Source organism: Lagenorhynchus albirostris, chromosome 18, assembly GCF_949774975.1.
Source record: "Lagenorhynchus albirostris chromosome 18, mLagAlb1.1, whole genome shotgun sequence".
In the NCBI taxonomy this organism is placed as follows: Eukaryota; Metazoa; Chordata; class Mammalia; order Artiodactyla; family Delphinidae; genus Lagenorhynchus; species Lagenorhynchus albirostris.
Window position 1 is genome coordinate 16122664 of NC_083112.1, and position 22427 is coordinate 16145090.

The 22427-nt window shown below is 39.6% G+C and overlaps 1 long non-coding RNA gene across 1 annotated transcript in view; it reads left to right on the forward strand.

Moving 5' to 3' along the window:
* Positions 1 to 21899, forward strand: part of LOC132508869 (uncharacterized) — a 41501-nt gene extending 19602 nt beyond the window's left edge. Inside the window, exons 2-4 of the long non-coding RNA XR_009536801.1 lie at positions 383 to 576; positions 790 to 957; positions 21713 to 21899. This is a non-coding gene — a long non-coding RNA (uncharacterized LOC132508869). The remainder of the gene's footprint in view (positions 1 to 382; positions 577 to 789; positions 958 to 21712) is intronic.
* The last annotated feature ends 528 nt before the right edge of the window (positions 21900 to 22427 follow it).

The window sequence follows — 22427 nt, forward strand, 5'->3', positions numbered from 1 at the left end:
GAGACTCATGATGAATTCCATTTTCTTCCTTTTCATACATATAAAATGAGGCAGAGAAAGATGAAATGGCCTGCCTAAGCTCCCACAGCTTACTTAGTGGCAGAACACAGCGCTTGCCGTTTCCAGCCCACTGTTCTTTTCCGACCGTGTTGGCTTTCTGTGTAAGGTTAGACTTCCACCTTTATGTGTCTGGGATCTGTGGTCACCCAGCTACAGAATGATAGAAAGTCCTCATTATCTCAGCATTCATTCTCTGAATCCCTGAAGTTTGAAGTTATGAAGGAGAGTAAAAGTCATCATAACTTAGAAACGTTTACTTATCAAATGACTGCTTATAAATACCCATCCCCATTAAACATTAACATCTATTCTCCCCTTCTAGGGTCAATTTCTTTGTCACGTCTCGAGTTGATGACTTGATTTTTACACATATTTGACAATACAGTCCAAACACAACGGAAATCAACTACAAAGTGAAATTGCGCCTCATGAAAGATAATTTTATGAGATTGATGAAAGAAGGCCAATGAGCTTAGTCCACAGTGAAAGAGGGGAAAAGACATTGACATTGAAGAGGTAGGCAAAGGCGTTGTTTAGGATTAAGATTAGGGATGGCCTTGTGGGTCTCAGTGCTTTTTGTTTTTATTCTGATTGGGATGGGGAATTGGGGGAGGCCTTTAAGCAGGGCAAGTGACAATCAGATTTATCTCTAAAATTTTCATTTTGAAACTGGCAAATACACTAAAATACATGATTTTGCAACTGTATTTCTGTGATTTTATCCCATAGATGCAGCTCCACATGTATGAAATGACACCTGTATGAAGTCTTTCATTGTTGCATTATTTGCTCAGCAAAAGGTACCTGGTTAAATAAACGATGGTATGATAAGCAGCGGGAAAAACAAATAAGGAAGATCTCTATGTGCTAATATGAAAAGAGCTTTAGGATGTATTGGTAAGTGAAAAAAAGCAAGATACAGAACACTGTAGAATAGTCTCTATAGTAGGCTACCTTTTATGTAATAAGGTGAGAGATATATTTGCATATGCTTGCATTTGCCTTAAAAATCCTAGAAGGATAGGGCTTCCCTGGTGGCGCAGTGGTTGAGAATCTGCCTGCCGATGCAGGGGACTCGGGTTCGTCCCCCGGTCCGGGAAGATCCCACATTTCGCGGAGCGGCTGGGCCCGTGAGCCATGGCTGCTGAGCCTGCGCATCCGGAGCCTGTGCTCCGCAACGGGAGAGGCCACAACAGTGAGAGGCCCGCGTACTGCGAAAAAAAAAAAAAATCCTAGAAGGATAAAAAAAAAAGATACCAATGGAAATAAATATCATTAGAGAATTGGGGTGAGGGATGCAGGAGGAGGTTATAGAGTTCTCTGAGCCTATCTTTTTATAGTGTGTTGAACTTCGAACCATGTAAATGTTGTACCTAATAAAAAAAATACATTTAAAAATCACTCTGGCTGCTCTGTGGAGAGAAGTTGTAGGGACAAAGAGTAGAAGCTGGGAGACCATTAGGAAGGTGTTGAAGTTGGTTGGGCAGGTGTAGATGGTGGCTGGCTCTGGAAGGAAGCAGTGGAGGTGGTGAGAAGGAGTCAGGTTGGGGGTGCAGAGCTAGGTGGACTTGCTGATGGATTGGATGTCACATGTGAGAGAAGAAAAAAAAAGAAATCAAGGATAATTCCTAATATTTGTCTTGGGCAGCTGGAGGAGAGAAAATGGAGTAGAGGTGGGGAAGGGGCAGGGAAAATTGAGAACCAAGGGTCTGTTTTGGACTCGTGAAGACTGATATGTCTCTTGGATGTCCAAGTGGAAATGTCCACAACTAGAGAGAAACATCCAAAAGAATGAAGACAGCAGAGATGTTTCCAAAGATGAGTTCAACTCCCTGTGAGTTTTAACTGAAGGATTGAGAGACTGTGGGAAAACTAATAAAACCCTCAAGCATTTTGTTAAATATCCATCTTCATTTTCATGCTGCACAAATAAAATACAAAGGAAAAATGCCACTTGTGCCATTATAAGATTTTGTTGGAAAAAATTATGTCCAAAAATTCCAGTCAGTCATTGGACTTGTTCTTAGTTCTAAGAGTAAGCCTGTAGTTATCATTATAGCCTATATTTTGGTAAATATAAAGTAAATATACTTTCACAATTTTTATTTCACTTTTCAAGATAAAACTCAAATCAAAGCTTTTTCACTATTGGGAATTCCCTGGAGGTCCAGTGGTTAGGACTTGGCACTTTCAGTGCTGGGGCACAGGTTCAATTCCTGGTCAGGGAACTAAGATCTCCAAAGCTGAGCAGTATGGCCAATAAAAGAAAAAAGAAAAACAAACAAAATAAATTTCACTGTTTATTATGAAATGTAAGCAGCCTACCCTAAGTGACTTTTTAAAAATTATTTTTAATTAATTAATTTATTTATTTATTTATTTGGTTGTACCAGGTCTTAGTTGTGGCACTCGGGCTCCTTAGTTGTGGCATTCAAACTCTTAGTTTTGGCATGAATGTGGGATCTAGTTCCCTGATCAAGGATCTAACCCAGGCCCCCTGCATTTGGAGTGTGTCATCTTATCACTGCACCACCAGGGAAGTCCCTAAGTGGCCTTTTTAGTCTTCCAAATAAGATAGAAAAGTGACAGTGACAGAAACAGAGGGAAACAAATATAATTCAAATTTTTCTCTTGGATACTAAGTTCACTTCTTTATTAACAGAACAACTTACTACATGACCTGGATTGATAACAGGGCAAGAGGTGGAGAGTAACAATTATTCCTACTTTACCATTCTAGAAGTCAAGTTAATACTTTTTGATTAAAATGCATAACTGCTTTCTTAAGAACTCTACCTTCAACTATTAATTTGCCTCTCATGTTTTACCTGAGCAGGACAGAGTTGAGAAATGTTCTACTGTTAATATAAGTCAGGGTATTACTGTCTATAGTGTTTGCTGCAATGCCCAGTATCTTAAAATTTTCGGGCTGCCAAAACTAATTACCACTGTGGCTTAAACAACAAACATTTATCTCTCAGGTTTCTGGAGGCTGGAAGTCTGAGATCAGGGTGTCAGCATGGCCAGGTACAGGTGAGAGCTCTCTTCCTGGTTACGTTCTCACATGGCCTTTCCTTGGTTCGTTCACGCAGAGAGAGATCTCATGTGTCTCCTCCTCTTCTTCTAAAGGCATTAATCCCATGATGGGGGCTTCACCCTCATGACCTAATCTAACCCTAACTACCTCCCAGATGTCCCACCTCCAAGTGTCATCACGCTGGGAATTATGGTTTTGACATACGAATTTGGAAAAGGGGGGACACAAACATTCAGTCCATAGCACCCAGCCTAGATCCCCCTTCAGGCTGGAGACCCCCAGGTGCCGGAAGGGTTGGCTCCTGATGGCTTTCAGCTGAGTCCTCTCAAGGACTTGCCTGAAGGAAGCAGCCTTTCTTAAGGTTAGGCCCCTTTCCAAAGGGGTGAGTGATAGGTACAAGTGGAAGACAGTACAAAGATCCAGCCGTCTTGCCTCAATATGAGACAACTCGGATGAGCCATCCCACCTCCTGAACTTCCCATGAGGTCACCTGAGCCCAACCTTCTGCCCCTGTCCTGTTCCCCTGGCTCCCTTATAGGTGTTGTTCCCAATAGATTTCCCACCCACAAATCTCTGTCTCAGAGTCTATTTCCTGGTGCCCAACCTAAGACACCAGGAGACCTCATTAACCGCATATTCAAATAATAAATAACCAAATCATGCAAATTTCTCTACATTTTGTGTAGGTTAAGGCACAGCATATAAAAGGTAAATGAAGTGGAAAATGCCCAGAGTAGCGAGTGCGCTATTGGACCATCCCAGGGCTTGCTTTATGCACTTTGCACATGTCATACACACATTTGTGGGAGGAAAAAACTCTCCCTTATGTCTGTTTGGTCCCATATCTTTTTGTCTGTCACACAGAGTAGTCTCTTTGCTTATTATAACTGACCTCTGAATGCGTTAGATAAGAGAACCAAGTTTTGCTCCCATTCTGCTAGAATTTATTTTTGTTTTTTAAGGATGCATAACAACAGGCAGTCCAATTTCAGTCTGAATATTCTTGGAAGAAATGAAGAGTAAATCACGAAATGAAACAGCCAGCTCGGCAGCTCTCCTTAGGAATCCCCCAGCAGGGGTTATGTGGCTGCATCTAAAAAAAAGCAGGCCTTTGTTGCTGAGATGATTTATCACACACATAACAATTCCCAGATCATAGATTATTTTTGCTGATTTGTTTCCGTCATTGTAATTTATTTAGCCTTCACCTTTCAAGATCCTTTATGACCATTAGTACGATTTTTAAAATAGCATCGTGCAGGTGGGATTTCGCAAAGAACATTCAGGCGCTTCTCTCCCTTTCAGGTCAGCATTTAGTGAAGTCCAGAGGATTTTTTTTTTTTCATGGAACCCATGTAGCCTAACTTATATTCAGAGATATAGTCACAAAGAGACTCTGTCTTCAGGACTCTTATTTTTTAATAGTTATTTCTCCATTTATTTCCTTTTAGATTTTTGAATTTTGTCATTCTTTGATAATCATCATTTTATTACATAATTACAGAGAAGGTGGAAATGGGATAAATGAAAAAGTGTCCATAATCTTGTCACCAGAACAAACCAGAATCAACATTGGTGGTTTATTTTCTTTCAGACTTTTGCCAAAATAGTGTATATAGTAGCGTTTACAATTTTTAGAAAATATACTCATGCCATGTTATAATTTAACTTACCAATATGTAGTAAATATTGTCCATGTCAATAAATACACCATTAAAATATTGAACAGATGCACTATTTTATAGTATGGGCATATCATAACTTCTTTAATCAATATCCTGCTATGAAACATTTATATTATTTCCTTTTTTATTACTTTTATAAACAATGTGTAAGTGGACATCCTTGCAAATAAATCTTTGTACAAATAACTGGTTACTTCCCTAGGACAAATTCTTTTTTTGTATTTCCCTAGGACAAATTCTTAGAAGTAGGATTTCTGCATCAAAGAGTAGTTACATATTTAAGATTTTTTAAAATGCTTATTGCTGGGCTATAGCAAAAAAAAAATGCTTATTGCTAAATTGTTTCAATTTATATTCCCACCAATAGTGGCTGAGAATGCTCTTTCCCACACTCTTGTCACCCTGAGTATATAATTCTTTTTAATCTTTGCTGATCTAATGATGAAAAATAGGATCTTGTTTTTAGTTGCTTTTGTTTGATTTCTAGTGAGACTGAATTTTAAAAACAATGTTTATTGACCATGTACATTGCTTCCTCTGTGAAATGTCTGTTCATGTCCTCTGAACATAAGATATTGACTTCGAATATTTATATTATTGAGTTTTAACAGCCCTGTCTATATATTTATTGTACATCTGTGTGTATTCTACATTTAGAACTACATATACTCTAACAAGTTTCCATCCGGTTTGTCTTAACTTTAATTTTCTGGGCATAAAGATTTTTTTTAAATGTCCTACAGAATGTAGGACATTCTGTACCCAAGATTATATAAATAAACTAAGAGAAACTGTATTTTCTCCTAGTAATTAATGGATTCATTAGAAACTTTTTTTTTTTTTTTTTTTTTTGGTGCGGTACGCGGGCTTCTCACTGTTGTGGCCTCTCCCGTTGCGGAGTACAGGCTCCGGACGCGCAGGCTCAGCGGCCACGGCTCACGGGCCCAGCTGCTCCGCAGCATATGGGATTTTCCCGGACCGGGGCACGAACCCGCGTCCCCTGCATCGGCAGGCAGACTCTCAACCACTGCGCCACCAGCGAAGCCCTAGAAACTTTTGTTACATTTACATCTTTAACCTACTAAACTTTTGATTATATCTGTGAGGCAGGAGTCTATTTTTTTCCTATTGTTTAGGCAGTTATCCCAAACTTATAAAATAATCCATCCTTTCTCTTTTCAACTGAAATGCTGTCATTGATACATGCTAAATTTGTAAATAACTTTAAATCTGCTTCTGGACTTTTCATTCTGATTGGTTGTTCTGTCTGTGAGTCCTATGCCTATACTATACGTTTAATCAGTATTGTTTTATAATGTGTTTTGGTATCTGATATGACCCTTATCTCCTCTGTATGTTTTTTAGACTATATTATCTTTAATGTTACCTCTTCTTCTCTTTTTCAAAATGTCCATTATTCTTATATATGTATTCTTCCATATATACAGATCTTCCTCGACTTACGATGGGGTTACATCCCAATAAACCCAACATAAATTGAAAATACTGTTAAGTCAAAAGTGCGTTTAACGCACCTACCCACTGAACATCGTGGCTTAGCCTAGCCTAACTTACACGTGCTCAAAACACTTGCATTAGCCTACAGTTGGGCAAAATCATCTAATGCAAAGCCTATTTTATAATAAAGTGTGGAATATAGCATTAATTTATTGACTTGAAAGTAAAAAACAGAATGGTTGTCTGGGTATAGAATGGTTGTAAGTGTATCGTGATCACGAGGCTGACGGGGAGCTGCAGCTCGCTGCCCAGCATCATGAAAAAGGATCGCTAGCCTGGGAAAAGAGTAAAGTTCAAAATTCTAAGCATGGTTTCTACTGAATGCTTATTGCTTTCGCAATTTCATAAAGTCGAAAAATTGTAAGTCGAACCATCCTATGTTGGGGACGATCTATACTTAATAGAGAAGTTTTCGATTCACAGCAAAACTAAGAGGAAGGTACAGAGAGATCCCATAAATCCCCTGCCCCCACACATTATCAGCATCCCCACAAGAGTGGTACTTTTGTTACAATGGATGAACTTACATTGACTTATTTCTTCCATATGTATTTTTATACTATACTATATTATATATTCTTTCATATATTTTAAACTATTTATTTATTTATTTGGCTGCCCTGGGTCTTAGTTGTGGCACACGGGATCTTTTTTAGTTGCAGCATGCAGACCCTTAGTTGCGGCATGTGCGATCTAGTTCCCCAACCAGGGATTGAACCCGGGCCCCCTGCATTGGGAGCGTGGAGTCCTAGCCATCCTAGCCACTGGACCACCAGGGAAGTCCCTCTTTCATATATTTTTATACTACTTTTGACACATCCTCCTCAAAAGAAATCCTTTGGAATACTATTAAATTTATATGTGAATTTAGGAAGAATTTACTTTTCAGAATATTTCAAAATATCTGGAAACATACCCTAAACATTTATTTAGGTCTTTGATTATGACCCTAGATCAGGATTTGTAGATTCCTTACATAGGCCTAAGATATTTCATGTCAAGTTTATTCTTTTCTTTTTTTAAATAAATTTATTCATTTTATTTATTTATTTTTGGCTGTGTTGGGTCTTCGTTGCTGTGCGTAGGCTTTCTCTAGTTGCGGTGAGCGAGGGCTACTCTTTGTTGCGGTGTGTGGGCTTCTCATTGCGGTGGCTTCTCCTGTTGCAGATCACGGGCTCTAGGCGTGTGAGCTCAGTAGTTGTGGCTCACGGACTCTAGAGCGCAGGCTCAGTAGTTATGGCACACGGGCTTAGTTGCTCCGCAGCATGTGGGATCTTCCCGGACCAGGGCTCAAACCCGTGTCCCTTGCATTGGGAGGCAGATTCTTAACCACTGTGCCACCAGGGAAGCCCATCAAGTTAATTCTTAATGCTCTTATTGTTCAATGGGATACTTTTTCATTATACTTCCTAACTCTTACCAAGCCTATTGACAGTTTTATAGACATATTATTCACATACTATAAAATTCATTCTTTTAAAGTGTACATTTCTGTGGTTTTTTAGTATGTTCACAAGGTGGTACACTATCAACACCATCTACTTTAGAACATCTTTATTGCCCTCAAAAGAAACCCAAATCCATTAGCAATCGCTCCTATTTTCTCTTCCGCCCAGCTGTCTCTTCATTAGCTGTTTCTAATCTGTAATCTTCCTAATAAAATTTTAAGTATAGCTTTCCTGAGTTCTGTGAGGCATTCCAGTGAATTATTGGACTTAAGGGGGTTATTGAAAGCCCTGAATTTATAGCCAGTTGGTCAGAAGTATGGGTGGCCTGGGACCTCCAAAGTGGATCTGACATCTGAAGTAAGGACAGTCCTGTGGGAGTCATGCCCTTTACCTTGTGGGGTCTGCACTAACCCTGGATGGCCAAGATTGAATCTCAGAATATCCACTTGGGGTTGAAAGGCAACAAGCTTCTTTTTGTGTGCTTTTTGACCATTTGTAGACATTTGTCTCCCTTCTCCTTGGGCTATTTGTTGCAAGACCCCCAATGGATGCCTGAAACCTTGGATAGTACCAAACCCTATATATACTATGTTTTTCCTGTACATACGTAGTTATGATAAAGTTTCATTTACAAATCAGGCACTGTAAGAGATTAACAACAATAATAACAAAATAGAACAATTATAACAATATACTGTAATGAAAGTTTTGTGAATGTGGTCTCTCTCTCAAATTTAATGCCTTTTTTTGTATTAACTAAGCATTTATCATGCACTGTGACCTCAGCTTTTGCAGTTTGAGGTGCAACAGCAAAGCTAGCACAGATTTCTTTTTCCTTCTTCACAATTTTAAGGACAGGAGATTTGTTCTTACCCTAGATCTTAGCAACCTCAGCATACAATTCTTTTTCTTTCCTTATTAAGCCAAGAACTTTCACCTTTTCATTTAAAGGAAGCACTTTACAGCTTCTCTTTGGCATTTCCTAATTGTCAGCATCACTACTCTTGCACTTTGGGGCCATTATTAAGTAAAATAAGAGTTGCTTGAACACAAGCACTTCGATAAACTACAGTCAATCTGATAACTGAGAAGGCTACTAAGTCTAAGTGACTAATGGGCAGGATACATTGGACGCAAGGATGATCCCAGGTGGGATGAAGCAGGACAGAGCAAGATTTCATCACACTATTCTGAATGGCATGTAATTTAAAACTTATGAATTGTTTATTTCTAGAATTTTCCATTTAATATTTTTGACCACAGTTTACTACAACCATAGAAAGTGAAATCATGGGCAAAGGGGGACTACATATCTTTTTTGGAGAAAAATCTATTCAAGTCTTTTGCCCATTTTTAATTGGGTTATTTTTTTTTTACTGTTGAGTTTTAAGAGTTTATTAAATAATATAGTCCAAATATCAGATGAATCAGATATATAATTTGCAAATATTTTGTTCCATTCTGTGTGTTTTCTTTTCACTTTCTCGATGGTGTCCTTCAAAGTTTTTAATTTTGATGAATTCTCATCTGTTTTTTATTTTGGCATATCTTAGAAACCATTGCCTAACTCAAGGTCACAAAAATTTACTACTACATTTTCTTCTAAGAGTTCTGTAGTTTTAGGTCATATTTTTAGAGCTATGATCCATTTTCAGTTAATTTTGGAGTATTGTGTGAGGTAGCGGTCCAGTTTTATTGCTTTGCACGTGGATATCTAGTTGTTCCTAGTCTATTGATTTTAAGCATCTTGTAACTTTCCACCTAACATTATTTCTAGTAGATTCAATAGATTTCTCTTTTTTTTCAAGTAATAATACCATGTTCAAATGATAACTTTGCTTTTTCCTTGACAGTATTTGTACTTATTATTTTGTCTTCTCAGATATATTTTTTTAAACATGATGATCACATCATCTTCATATTTTTCTTAATTTTAAAGGGAATGTTTCTGCAGAAACAGACTCACAGACATAGAGAACAGACTTATGGTTGCCAAGCAAGAGGAGGATGGGGGAGGGATGGATTGGGAGTTTGGGATTAGTAGATGCAAACTATTACATATAGGATGGATAAACAACAAGGTCCTACTGTATAGCACAGGGAACTATATTCAATATCTTGTGATAAACCATAATGGAAAAGAATATGAAAAAAGAATGTATATATATGTATAACTGAATCACTTTGCTGTACAGCAGAAATTAACACAACATTGTAAATCATGTATACTTTAATAAATTTTTTGAAAGGGAATGTTTCTAGAGTTTTGCCACCACTGAGTATGGCACGTTAGAGTAATAAATGCTTTCCAGTATCTGCTACTGCATCTATATTTTGCTGCTACTGATATTAGATGAGGAGATATGATTTTGCTGTAAAACCTCTTTAAATTATGTTTTAAGAATATATTGTTATAATTTCTACTGGATGTAGTCTCCTTTAACAATTTTTTTTTTTTGCTATAAGTTTTGGTTAAAACAATTTTGTATTTTTTTGTCTTGAAGGTAACATTTATTGAGACTTGACTGTGTACCAGGCACTGTGCTATGGGTTTACACACAAGACTTGTTTAACCTTCACAACTACCCTGTGAAGTAGAGACCATCATATCTTCTGTTTGCAGATGGGAAAAAAATGACGCCCAGTGTGTCCAAGGACACTCAGCTGGAATGTAACATAACTGAGATTTCTACCTGGCTATCTGCTGTCTGACCATGGGGTCTTCATTCTTTTTCTCCTTAATTGAGGTATAGTTGACATATAACATTATATTAGTTTCAGGTGTACAGCATAATGATTTGCTATATGTATATATTGTACTGATCACCACTGTAATTCTAGTTAACATCCATCACCACACATAGTTATGAAATTCTTTCCTTGTGACAAGAATTTTGAAGATCTATTCTCTTAGGAACTTTCAAATATGCAATACAGTCACCATGCTATTAACTAACAGTCACTATGCTATCTATTACCTCTCCAGGACTTATTTATTTTATAATGGAAGTTTGTACCTTTTGACCACCTTCACCCATTTTGCCCACCCCCCAGTACCCACTTCTGGCAGCAACCAATCTGTCCTCTGTATCTATTAGTTCTTTTTTTTTTTTTAGATTCCACATATAAGTGAGATCATACAATATTTGTCTAACAACCATTTTGGGGAAATATTTTCCTAAAACAATATTTATCAAGAGCAGTTTATTATTCTAATTAGAAAAAATAAGTTCATCATAACGGATATGATGTTTTCAACTACATAAGGAGAGAATTAATTTCTTTTAATCTGAAATAGTTTTACTGTAAAAGTAAATCAATTAATGAACTAGAATAGATTTCAAAAGGTAGAAAATAATATACAAAGTGGAATAAAACCTCCTTTTCACCCCTGTTTCCTAGCTACCACATTCTTCTCCCTGCAAGCAACTACTATATTCTATAAAAGAGCAGGATTTTTTTTTAAATAAAAGCAATACATACCTATATAATACATACACATATACATGTACACACATATAAAATATATGCAAAATATATCAAATGTTTACACAAGAAAAACAATGTGCTGAGCAGTCCTAGGGAATGAGATGGAACGCAAAGACTTGATGAAGAGTCTGTTCACAAAAAAGAGAGAGAAGTAATAAAAAAAAAAGAAAAGAGAGAAGTAGCTGAGAAAACTCTTTGGTGTTTTTCCAATATTGTCAGTTACCAGTTTACTTAAACTCCAAATCCGTTTTCTTACAGCAAAGGATACATCTAGTTACAGCAAAGGATAAATCTAGAATCCACGCCACATTAACTGCATTAAATGTAAATGTCCACCACCTCAGCTTTCCCTACCTTGGATGGCAAATAAGATAGGAACCATGCATTCCCAAGAGGCAACAGAGATCCAGAGCACAAAATGACAAATCAAATTTCCAAAATGTACTAAAAACCTCTTCACTTACATGGAAGAAGCCTAAATAAATCAAAATCATGGCACAAAAATAACTTAGCCTCGAATAATTTTGTATTAGGTTGTAAACAGCTCTGAATAGTCATTTGGAACCATGGTGTGTAAAGAGGGAGAGCTGTCTATTAGGGGCAGGCAGCACCTTTAGTCTAGCCTGCATGATGTAGTCCAGCCTCTGGATTGATAAAGCTTGAGGCAGTGGAGGGAGATGGGGAGGGCAGCAGTGGGGTCTGGGAGGCAGAAGGGGAGGGGGAGGTGCTGATTCAAGCAAACCAAACTCACAGAAGACTGATTTATAAACAGAAATACCATCTGTTCATTAACCATATAGACCACAAGAAGACCAAGTGGACCATTGTTACTTCACAGCATCATTCTCCAGTCAAAGTTTCCTGAGGTCTTCCCTGTCTCTCCATCTCTTAGCGTGGGCATTTCTGTGGGCGGCTGGGAGGTAATAGTAATATACTGTGGCCATCACCTGCACAGGTTCTGAGTCCCATGGCCTTAGTTTCAATCCAGGCCTGGCCCTTTGCCAGCTGTATAACCTCAAGTGGTTATTTAACTTCTCTCTTCCTGTGAAAATGGGAATGATAACAGTACCTACTTCAGCAAGTCATTGTAAAGATTAAATGAACTAACATTTAGCACTGTGCCTAGTACATGTAGAACACTCCAAAAATGTTAGCCATTAGTATTAACCTACTCCTATCTACTTCTGTTGATCTGTAGTTGTTTCTGCTCACAGAGAACAAACTGTTTTTAACTCTTTGCCCAAATTAAGGAAGGGGAAAGAGGAAGTTAAATGAGAGACGAGCTTGACTCGATGGTGAAAAGTCTGAGATGAATTCAGTGTTTCAAAGAAATGCAATTGTATTGCTTTCAAATTTGAATTACAGCCCTAAATAACATGGAGAATAAGGAAATAAATAAGGTAAATTTTTTTTGCCTTTCTTTTATTTATTTATTTTAATCGAAGTATAACTGATTTATGATGTTGTGTTAGTTTCAGGTATATGGCAAAGTGTTTCAGTTATACATACATATGTATCTATTTTTTTTTCAGATTCTTTTCCCTTATAGGTTATTGAAGTAAAGTTTTAAAAGGTGAAATAAGTAAAAAAGAGGGAACTTAATGTAACAATGCAGTGTGTAGTAAACAAGTATTTCTGGAGTGTCCAGTATGTACCCAGCTAGTCTTCCTCTTTTGAGCCTTCCCTTTCTTGTCTTTTTTTTTTTTTTTTTTTCCCAGTACGTGGGACTCTCACTGCTGTGGCCTCTCCCGCTGCGAAGCACAGGCTCCGGACGCGCAGGCTTAGCGGCCATGGCTCATGGGCCCAGCCGCTCTGCGGCATGTGGGATCCTCCCCGACCAGGGCACGAACCCGTGTCCCCTGCATTGGCAGGCGGACTCTCAACCACTGCACCACCAGGGAAGCCCCTAGCCTTCCCTTTCTTAAATCGATTTGCAACACAGTAGCCAAAGTAATCTTTTAAGGACTTAAGTCAGACCATGTCACTTTCTGTTCAAAATCTTCCAAAGGCTCCCCACCTCATTCAAAGTAAAAAGCAACATCTTCACAATGCCCTCCAAGGCCTTATATAGTCTGCTCACCCCAACCCTACTTAACTTAAGTAGGGTTGAGTAGGGTTAACCCTACTCAAGGGGTTAACTTATGACTTAACCCCTTCACACCCTCTGGCCTACTCACTCTGCACAGGCCACATGGGACTCTTTGCTGTCCCTTAACTATGCCAGGTACTCCTGCCTCGGGGCCTTTGCACTGGTAGTTCCTTCTGCATGGAGTCCTCTTCTTCAAAGTCACATTTCCTTTATGACATTACAAAAACACCACCTTTCCCGACCCTCCTACTTAAAACTGTAACTTCTTCCCCATCCCCACCACTCTCTAATCGCCTTCCCTGCTCTGTTTTCTTTATAGTGTTTCTCTATATATTTATTGATGTATTTTGTTTATAATCTATCTCACTTGCCTTCCCTTTGATATAAATTCCACAGGACAGGGATTTTTGTATGTTTTGTTTATTGCTACATCATTAATCCTTAACTTAGTGATAGCACTATTGGCTGAATGGATAAATGGTCATCTTATATGTCATCTGATTTATATCTTTTGGTGAAGGTCTGGTTTTCATAATAATATATCACTAAAAGATAGCCATTCTTATAATTATTTTTATATTCAACAATTGCTGTTTCCTGAAATTAAAAATGGACTGAAGGTATCTTTAAGCTCTTGAAGCTGGAATTTGAAAAACGCTGTTTATTTTAAAGTGTGGATGTCCTTTAAAAGCATCTTATGTAAGATTGAAATTCAGAGGAAGAAGCTATTTTTAACTTCTTACTCAATATGAATGACACGTATCACTTCTGAATTAAAAGAAATTATGAATTTTCACATAAATTTAAGTTGGCCTTTTCTAATTTTAGTATCAATTCTCCAACCCCTAAATATGATTTTTAGATTTGTCCAAATGATGCCTGACAGCAGAAGTGTGGGCCTGGATGTCCCTGCTTCTGCTTTTCTGGAGATAAGGCCTGCCTACTGAATTTCTGGTTTCCATTACAGCTGATGACATGAAAGAAATGCTTGTAAGAACAAATGTTTGATTCCAGGCCGTAGCCTAATTTAATAGTGTACTTGAAAAAGAAAAGTTGATGATTCATTCCAAAACCCCTGGGGAGGGAGGGGTGATTGTAAACAAATTGGAAAGGGGCAAGAAAACCTAATATGAAACCATTGCAGCAATCTTCAACAACAACCAAAAAAGTCTTGTCTAAACTTGATCAAATGCTGTTTTGTTTCCAGAATGATTTTAACTGAGGAAAGGATGTTTGATTCAAAACCCTTTTCCCTCTGCTCTGATTTGGGGAGGGGGAGGTGGTAACCGTATTAACTTTTGATAATTTCAGATAATATGAAGTATTTGGATGTAAGATTACCCTGAGGTTTTCATAATTGTGGTTTTTCTCAAACCGTTACATGCGATTGTAATGTTTTTATGGGCCAGAACCCTAGGCAAATTTTTATGGAAGAAGGAAGAGACGTTTTTTAAAAATAGAAACCAAGACTGAAGACACATCAGACATCTAAGTAGGTGGAGTAGACAGCTGCCATGGGCGAGACCCCAAAACCCCTCCCACCGCTTGCTTGTTGATGCCTGAAACTTTGAAAACCAGGAATTCATTTTCTTGGATCAAGACTTCATCTATAAAAATACTCACATCCCTACTCAGGATCACACGATAAACTCTCTGGGCCTTATTTACACTGATGATACCGTCCTCACTGATTCCAGATCCAACTGGGTGGAGAGAAAGCAAAGGGATCCTGGCTCTTTGGAGATGAGGCTGAATGTGTGATGGCGGGGAGGGGGCAGCGCCTCCCTTGGAGCAAAACATGGAAGATCACCAAGAGGTGAAGAAGCACAGAAAAGGGATTTAGAGACTTTTCCCTCTGTGGGAACCATTTTTAGCCATCCCTCCTTCTCTGAATACCAGAGGAAGGGAAGGTCGATATGGGGACATGGTGTGAAGAAATCAGCGACACTTGAGTCTCCGGAAACCTCACCACCACCAGGATTATCACAGCAGTTAATCCTTCGGTATGAGCCCAGACGACTTGCTTACCTTAAATGATAATTTTATAAGGTACTCTATAAAATACTTCTGACGTAGGGGAATTCACCTCTCCCACAGTTTGTTGTTGTTGTTTTCATTATTTTATTTATTTACTTATTTATTTTTTGGTAGGGCCACACAGCATGTGGGATCTTAGTTCCTCAACCAGGGTTGGCACCCATGCCCCCTCCAGTGGAAGCGCAGAGTCTTAACCACTGGACCTCCAGGGAAGTCCCTCTCCCACTGTTTTTTAAAGGAGTAAAATAGATGCTGCTGTGTAAAAATGACCCCCGGCTTGCGGTCACCTGTCTGGCTTTTCCAATTAGTGTTACTGGCTACATGGTCACCACTGAGATAACAGTGATCTTCTATTTTCATTTCTCACCATTTAACTTAGTTATTTCTTTTCATGTAACTTTCAGAACAATGTAGTACCTAGGAAGGGTCAAAAGGAGATTTTATAAAGTTTGGCTTATTATGTCATTTTCATTTTTATTAACATTTTATTGAAGTAGAGTTCATCTACAATGTTATATTGGTTTCAGGTGTATGGCATAGTGATTCTGTATTTTTGCAGATTATACCCCATTATAAATTATTACAAGATAATGTCCATAATTCCCTGTGCTATACAATATATCCTTATTGCTTATCTGTTTTATACACAGTAGTTTTTATCTGTTAATCCCATACTCCAAATTTGTCCCTCTCTCCCTCTCCTCCCCTTTGGTAACCACAAGTTTGTTTTCTATGTCTGTGAGTCTGTTTCGCTATTATGCCATTTTGAAGTCATAATTTGTACTGCAATACACGTCTTTGCTTCTCAAAGCTATGGCACGACTGTTCAGAAAGAGTCCTCTCATCGTGGAAAGATTACCAGGTTTCTTCATCATCATTAGTTCCTTTTTTTTTTTTTTTTCTTTTTTTGTGGTACGCGGGCCTGTCACTGTTGTGGCCTCTCCCATCGCGGAGCACAGGCTCCGGACGCGCAGGCTCAGCAGCCATGGCTCACGGGCCCAGCCGCTCCGCGGTATGTGGGATCTTCCCGGACCGGGGCACGAACCCGTGTCCCCTGCATCGGCAGGAGGACTCTCAACCACTGCGCCACCAGGGAAGCCCCATCATTAGTTTCTTACCACACATTGCACACATGTTACATAGCAGATCCTGGGCTGGGTGCTGAGGCCACAGAGCTGCAATCCACCTTCCTGACCTCTGTTTACTTAGACTAGTCAGCAGAGGAGACAGACAAGTCAGCATCTGCTAAGAACACAACAGAAGTTTGCACAGGGGCTGGGGAAGTTTCCTCGCCCATCCTGGAATGTCAGGAAAGTTTTCTGTGGGGATGTAATGTCTGAGCTGAGAGTTTTAAGGATATGAATAATGGTAGGAATTAAGCAGGTGAAGAAGTGGCGGAAGAGTGTTCCAGGAAGAGGGAACAGCACAGCAAAGAAAGAATGGAGAGAAAATTCTACCTTCCTATGTGTCTTCGCCTCTCTAGGGCGAGGCCAAATTCTTACTCATCACTGCATCTCTGGTGTCTGTCTGGCATGTCATAAGTATTCATGAATATTTGTTGAACTTAAATGAACTGAACTGCAAGGTCTTTATTGCTGGCAATAGGATTGTGGCCAAAATAGAAGTTCCTGTTCTCGTGGTGCATATGTTCTAGACAGGCATTACTATGAGTTAACATTTACTAAGCATTTCCTGCCTGCCAAGTACTGTCCAAAAGCTTTATGTATTCACTCATGCAATCTTCACAAAAAGACTTTAAATAGGTATAATAATATTATCCCAGTGTTACTGTTGAGGACGCAGAGAAGTTAAGAAACTTGTCCAAGCTTACCCAGCTTGTGGGTGGTGGAGCTGGAATTCAAAGCTGGGAGATCATGGCTTCCAGAGTGAGTCTTAACCTCTACAGTTAGCATTTCAAGAATTTTTAAATGCCTTTTCAGTCTTCCTTTTGGAAAACTAAATAAAAAGAAATTCTAAATGTCCATTCTCCTTCCATCCCTTTGCTATTTATTGACCGAAGACTTAATTATTTGGCATAAACATGTAAGAATAGTGGACATTTTGAAAAGCGAGAGTAGGGTTAAAATGAAAGATAATATGATCTTTAAAAAAAAAGTAAAGAGGAGATAACGGTAATATCAGATATCAAAACGCATTTAGAATTATAGTGATTAAAATATAAGGCATGGTGACTATAGTTAATAATGCTCTACTGTATATTCAAAAGTTGCTAAGAGAGTAGATCTTAAAAGTTCTCATCACAAGAAAAAGAATTTGGGCCTTCCCTGGTGCTTCCAATGCAGAGGGTGTGGGTTCGATTCCTGGTCAGGGAACTAAGATCCCACATGTCGAGGGGCGCGGCCCACAAAAAAGGAAAAGAATTTGTAACTACGTGTGGTGATGGATAACTAAACTTATTGTGGTGATTGTTTTGCAATATATATAAATATTGAATTATTAGATTCTACACCTGAAATGATTATAATGTATGTCAATTATATCCCAATTTAAAAAAACAAGAAAGAAAAAAATATCTATTTAGTGTAAGCACAGATTTGGGTCCTTCTGCTGCCATTTTCCTCCTCTCCCAGACCCAAGGATTGGTAGGAAAAATGAGAAGGAATTCCCATTTAGGTAAAAGGAATCATAAACAAATAAATACAAAGTCTGCAGCTGCCCGCATTCACTCAGTATTTCCCAATTATAAACCAGCTGTCCTCACATCAGATCCCAGAGAACTGAGAGGGAGTTGGATCCCATCTTAAGAAAATTACTGACAAACTGATTTTTTTTATATAGTGAGAACTTTAAAATTTTGTATAAATGAAATAAACACATTTTTAATTATTTGATTTGCACATTAAATTTCATGGATATATAGTGTGTATTTCACCAAACTGGCAACTGAGAAGTATTAAATATAAAACTCTTGGGACTTCCTTGGTGGTCCAGTGGTAAAGAATCCACCTTCCAATGCAGGGGACGTGGGTTCAATCTCTGGTCGGGGAACTAAGATCCCATATGCCACAGGGCAACTAAGTCCATGCGCCACAACTACTGAGCCTGAGTGCCGCAAGCTACAGAGCCCACGCACTACAGAGCCCACATGCCACAACTAGAGAAGAAAACCCGCTCTCCACAACTAGAAAGGAGCCCACGCGCTGCAGCTAAAACCATCCCGCCTGCCCTGCATGCTGCAACAAAGACCTGACGCAGCCAAAAATAAAGATAGATAAATAAATAAATAAAAATAAATATGAAAAAAAACCTCTTGAATGCCATATTAACTTTCCTGATTCTGAGAAAGAGGTTCTAGAATGGAAGTCCCTCATAGTCCTCTACCAAACTTGTCCTGCTATTTAAAAATTATAAATTTAGGGCTTCCCTGGTGGCACAGTGGCTGAGAGTCCGCCTGCCGATGCAGGGGACGCGGGTTCGTGCCCCGGTCCGGGAGGATCCCACGTGCCGCGGAGCGGCTGGGCCCGTGAGCCATGGCTGCTGAGCCTGTGTGTCTGGAGCCTGTGCTCCGCAACGGGAGAGGCCACAACAGTGAGAGGCCCACGTACCGCAAAAATAAATAAATAAATAATTATAAATTTAATATAAAAGTTATCGGTTAAAAATAGATTAAGTAAAATAAATTTAGGTAACTTTACTACCCAATGGCCATATTCCTCCCACTTAAGGACTCTAAGCTGAGTGTTACGTTATTTAGAAAGTTATCCCAACAAGGAAAGACAACTGCTGGCTGCCTTATGAAGGACAGATTGGAAAGGGACAAAGCTGGAGTCAGGAGAGCAGTCCAGGTTGGAGATGATGGAGCAGTAATTGAGGAACTGGAGAGAAAGAGACAAATTCAAGAGATTTTAAAAAGTCTTGATAGGATTTTACTAACTGAGAGTAGAAGACAGAAAGAGAGGATTTGAGTGAAGGAGCTGAGGATCAGACTCAGATATCTGGCTTGTGTGCTTGGGTGGGTCATGGTATCATCAGACAAAATAAGAGCCCAGGAGGAGCAGGTGCTGGGGAGTGGGTGGGGGGGAAGATGAGGACTTTGAATTGGGACATGTTGAATTTGATGTGTCCGTGTGACCCACAAGTAGAAATGTCCATTAGGGAGTTACTGTCCTAGGGCCCAGAAGAGCTCTGGGATGCCTGGGATATCTAGGCAGAAAATTTAGGGAACTATCAGATTGTAGGTGGAATTGGAAGTATGAGTTGGTCAGGATCACCAAGGGAGAGTGTGAATGAATTGAAGAGGAAGGGTGAGGGTGGAGCCCTAGAGAATATAAGCATTTAAAGCGTTAGGAGTTGTAGACTGAGAAGAAATCATCAGAGGTAAGCAGGAGACCAGGAGAAAGTGATGTCCCAGTTACCAAAGAAGAGGGGACTTCAGAAAGAAATGTGGTCAATGGTCAATGACACAGAGACAGCGTGTATATCAAAGACTAAGAATTTTATATTGGATTGGGTGATACAGATGTCACATCTGCCATCTGCGGGGGTAGCTTCCCAATTCAAGTGGGGTTGGAAGCCAGATTGAAGTGGGTAAAGTAGTGAACCAGAGGGTAGTAAAGAGGCAGTGATGGTTCCATAGACTGATCTTTGCAGAAGGTTGTCTGTGAATGGAAAGAGAGTTTGTGTAGAAGACAGAAGGCCTTTTTTTCTCCTTAAAGATAAAAAGCTTGGGCTTGTTCATAGGCTAAGGGAAGAAAGCAGATCTGTAGTTGGGTAGAAGAAGGGCAAGAGGTTGAGGGAGTTCCCATCTGATGATGATTTCTGGGGAGGGGTCATGAGGAGAGTGGTAAAGATTTAGAAACACTGTTTAGAAATTTAGGTTTGAGGTGGCTGTTTAAAGACACATAGGATGACTGCACAGCAGTGCAGAGGATTTGTCTATGGTTGTAAGTCACAAACTTATAGTTGCGCTGATTTGCAATGGATAATACTGATTGCCTAGTTACAGAGGCACGTAAGATCAGACTGGAATTCCAACCAGATTAATACAGGCAGTGGAGTTATAGTCTTTTTTTTTTTTCAGTATGCAGGCCTCTCACTGCTGTGGCCTCTCCCGTTGCGGATCACAGGCTCCGGACGCGCAGGCTCAGTGGCCATGGCTCACGGGCCCAGCCGCTCCACGACATGTGGGATCTTCCCGGACCGGGGCACGAACCTGTGTCCCCTGCATCGGCAGGCGGACTCTCAACCACTGCACCACCAGGGAAGCCCTCTCCAAAACTTTTGATAAAAGTCTGCACACACCTCCCACGTGGTAGTAGGTTAAAAGCAAAGTGCTTCTAGGATGGTAGGTTGCCACAGTTGATGATGTCAGGTGGTAGGTAATCCAGGCCACTTTCCTATGTGGATGAGATAAATTACATGCACAGAGAATGTGATTGTTTTCCAGGGTCAACTGGGTAACCAGACAGTATTGCCAGAAAGCTAGGCCTTTTTGGCCAATGATAGGTGTTCCAGGGCAGGTTATAGTTTCTCCCACTGTGCATGGAGTCACTTTAGAAAAAATAGAACCACACCTCCATGTCTCCCCACATCTCATCATACCTGACCACACCTCCGCATGTCTCCCCACGTCTCACCATACCTGACCACACCTCCCCACGCCTCCCCACACCTCATCTCATAATAGCTCACTACTCTCACCTCTCCCCACACCACCAGGAGAAGGCTGCCTCATGCTGAGATGGGCACTTGGAAGTGAGTTCTGCAGCACTCAGGCAAGCTGTGGAGCCAACAGGCAGGAAGAGAATGGAAGCAACCCCAGTAACAGCAGTCAAACGCGGGCACAGAGTACACCCTTATAGGAAAAGATGCAGGACAAAGTGTATGCCAGAGGGAGGGACCAAAAAGCAGGATGGATAAAACAGGAAAGGAAGGGGAGGGGAAAATAAAGAAACAAAGTGAATTTGTAAAAAAACTTTACCCTAAGGTCAAGAACACCTTGGTGCTAGTGGCAGGAACTGACACCCTGCCTCTCTGGGTGGGTGTTTACGTTCTCTTAAGGCACCAACCAAGAAGGATAGAGTTACTGCAAGTACTGCAATGGCTTTAATGATACCTACATCAAAGAAGTAATCTAAGAGGATAAAATGAAAAACAAAGGACTTGGGACTTTAAGTAGTGGAGTCATATATTTTAACTAGTTGGATATATTTCATTTAATAAGTTGGTTATAATTCTTTCCCTATTATATTAAGTTGTTTTTAAGGAGTCCCTTTTCCTTTTAAAACTTTTCCACTTAAGAATACGAACACATTGTTGCTTGATTCTGAAATATCTGACTCCAGATGGATTCTACAAACCCTCCTTGCAATCATTGCTCTGGTTCCAGATGGAGAGGAGATGACTGAGTGGATTTACCTGTGCTCCTGGAAACCTGGGCAGAGAGAAGAATGGAATGAAAGCTGCTGAATTAAACTCAGAATAGGGATGATTTATAAGAGTATCTTCTGTTGTGGAATAGATACGTAAGGGGAAATCTATTTTGTGTTGTCAAACAAATTAGTAATTAAAACTGATTCCTGGTCATTGATTTTTGATTCCATGTTCTTTTCAGTTGATATTAGTTATAATATTTAGAAGAACAATCAAGATTGAGTGCTTACTATGATAGTTATCTTAGACTTTTAGAGAGATGTTACTTTGGAAATCTAGTCGAGATTTCCTTTAAAAGCAATCCTTTTAAAGGAAGTCGAGAGAGGGGACTCTCTGTGGTGGCAGGAGCAGGACCAAAACCTGGGCATTCTGATTTCATTATATCAACATTTGATGCTGCTGTGGCTGGGTCCCCCCAAAAAACAGGCTCTGAGACAGATCTGCATGTAAGAAATATATTGGGAATATATTGGGCAGTGCCCTGGGGACTAGCACAGAGGAGGGCAGAGAGAGGAGTGACTTAAAATGCACTTAAAATGCAAAGGTAAGTGGTTCCCCAGGTTGTCTGAAGCTGGGATGGTCCTTCTGAGTTATCCTGCCTCAAGGCCAGGGCCTGGAGCCTCTAATACTTGCTCTCTCATCAACCAGTCATTGGATAAATGCTGTGTTCA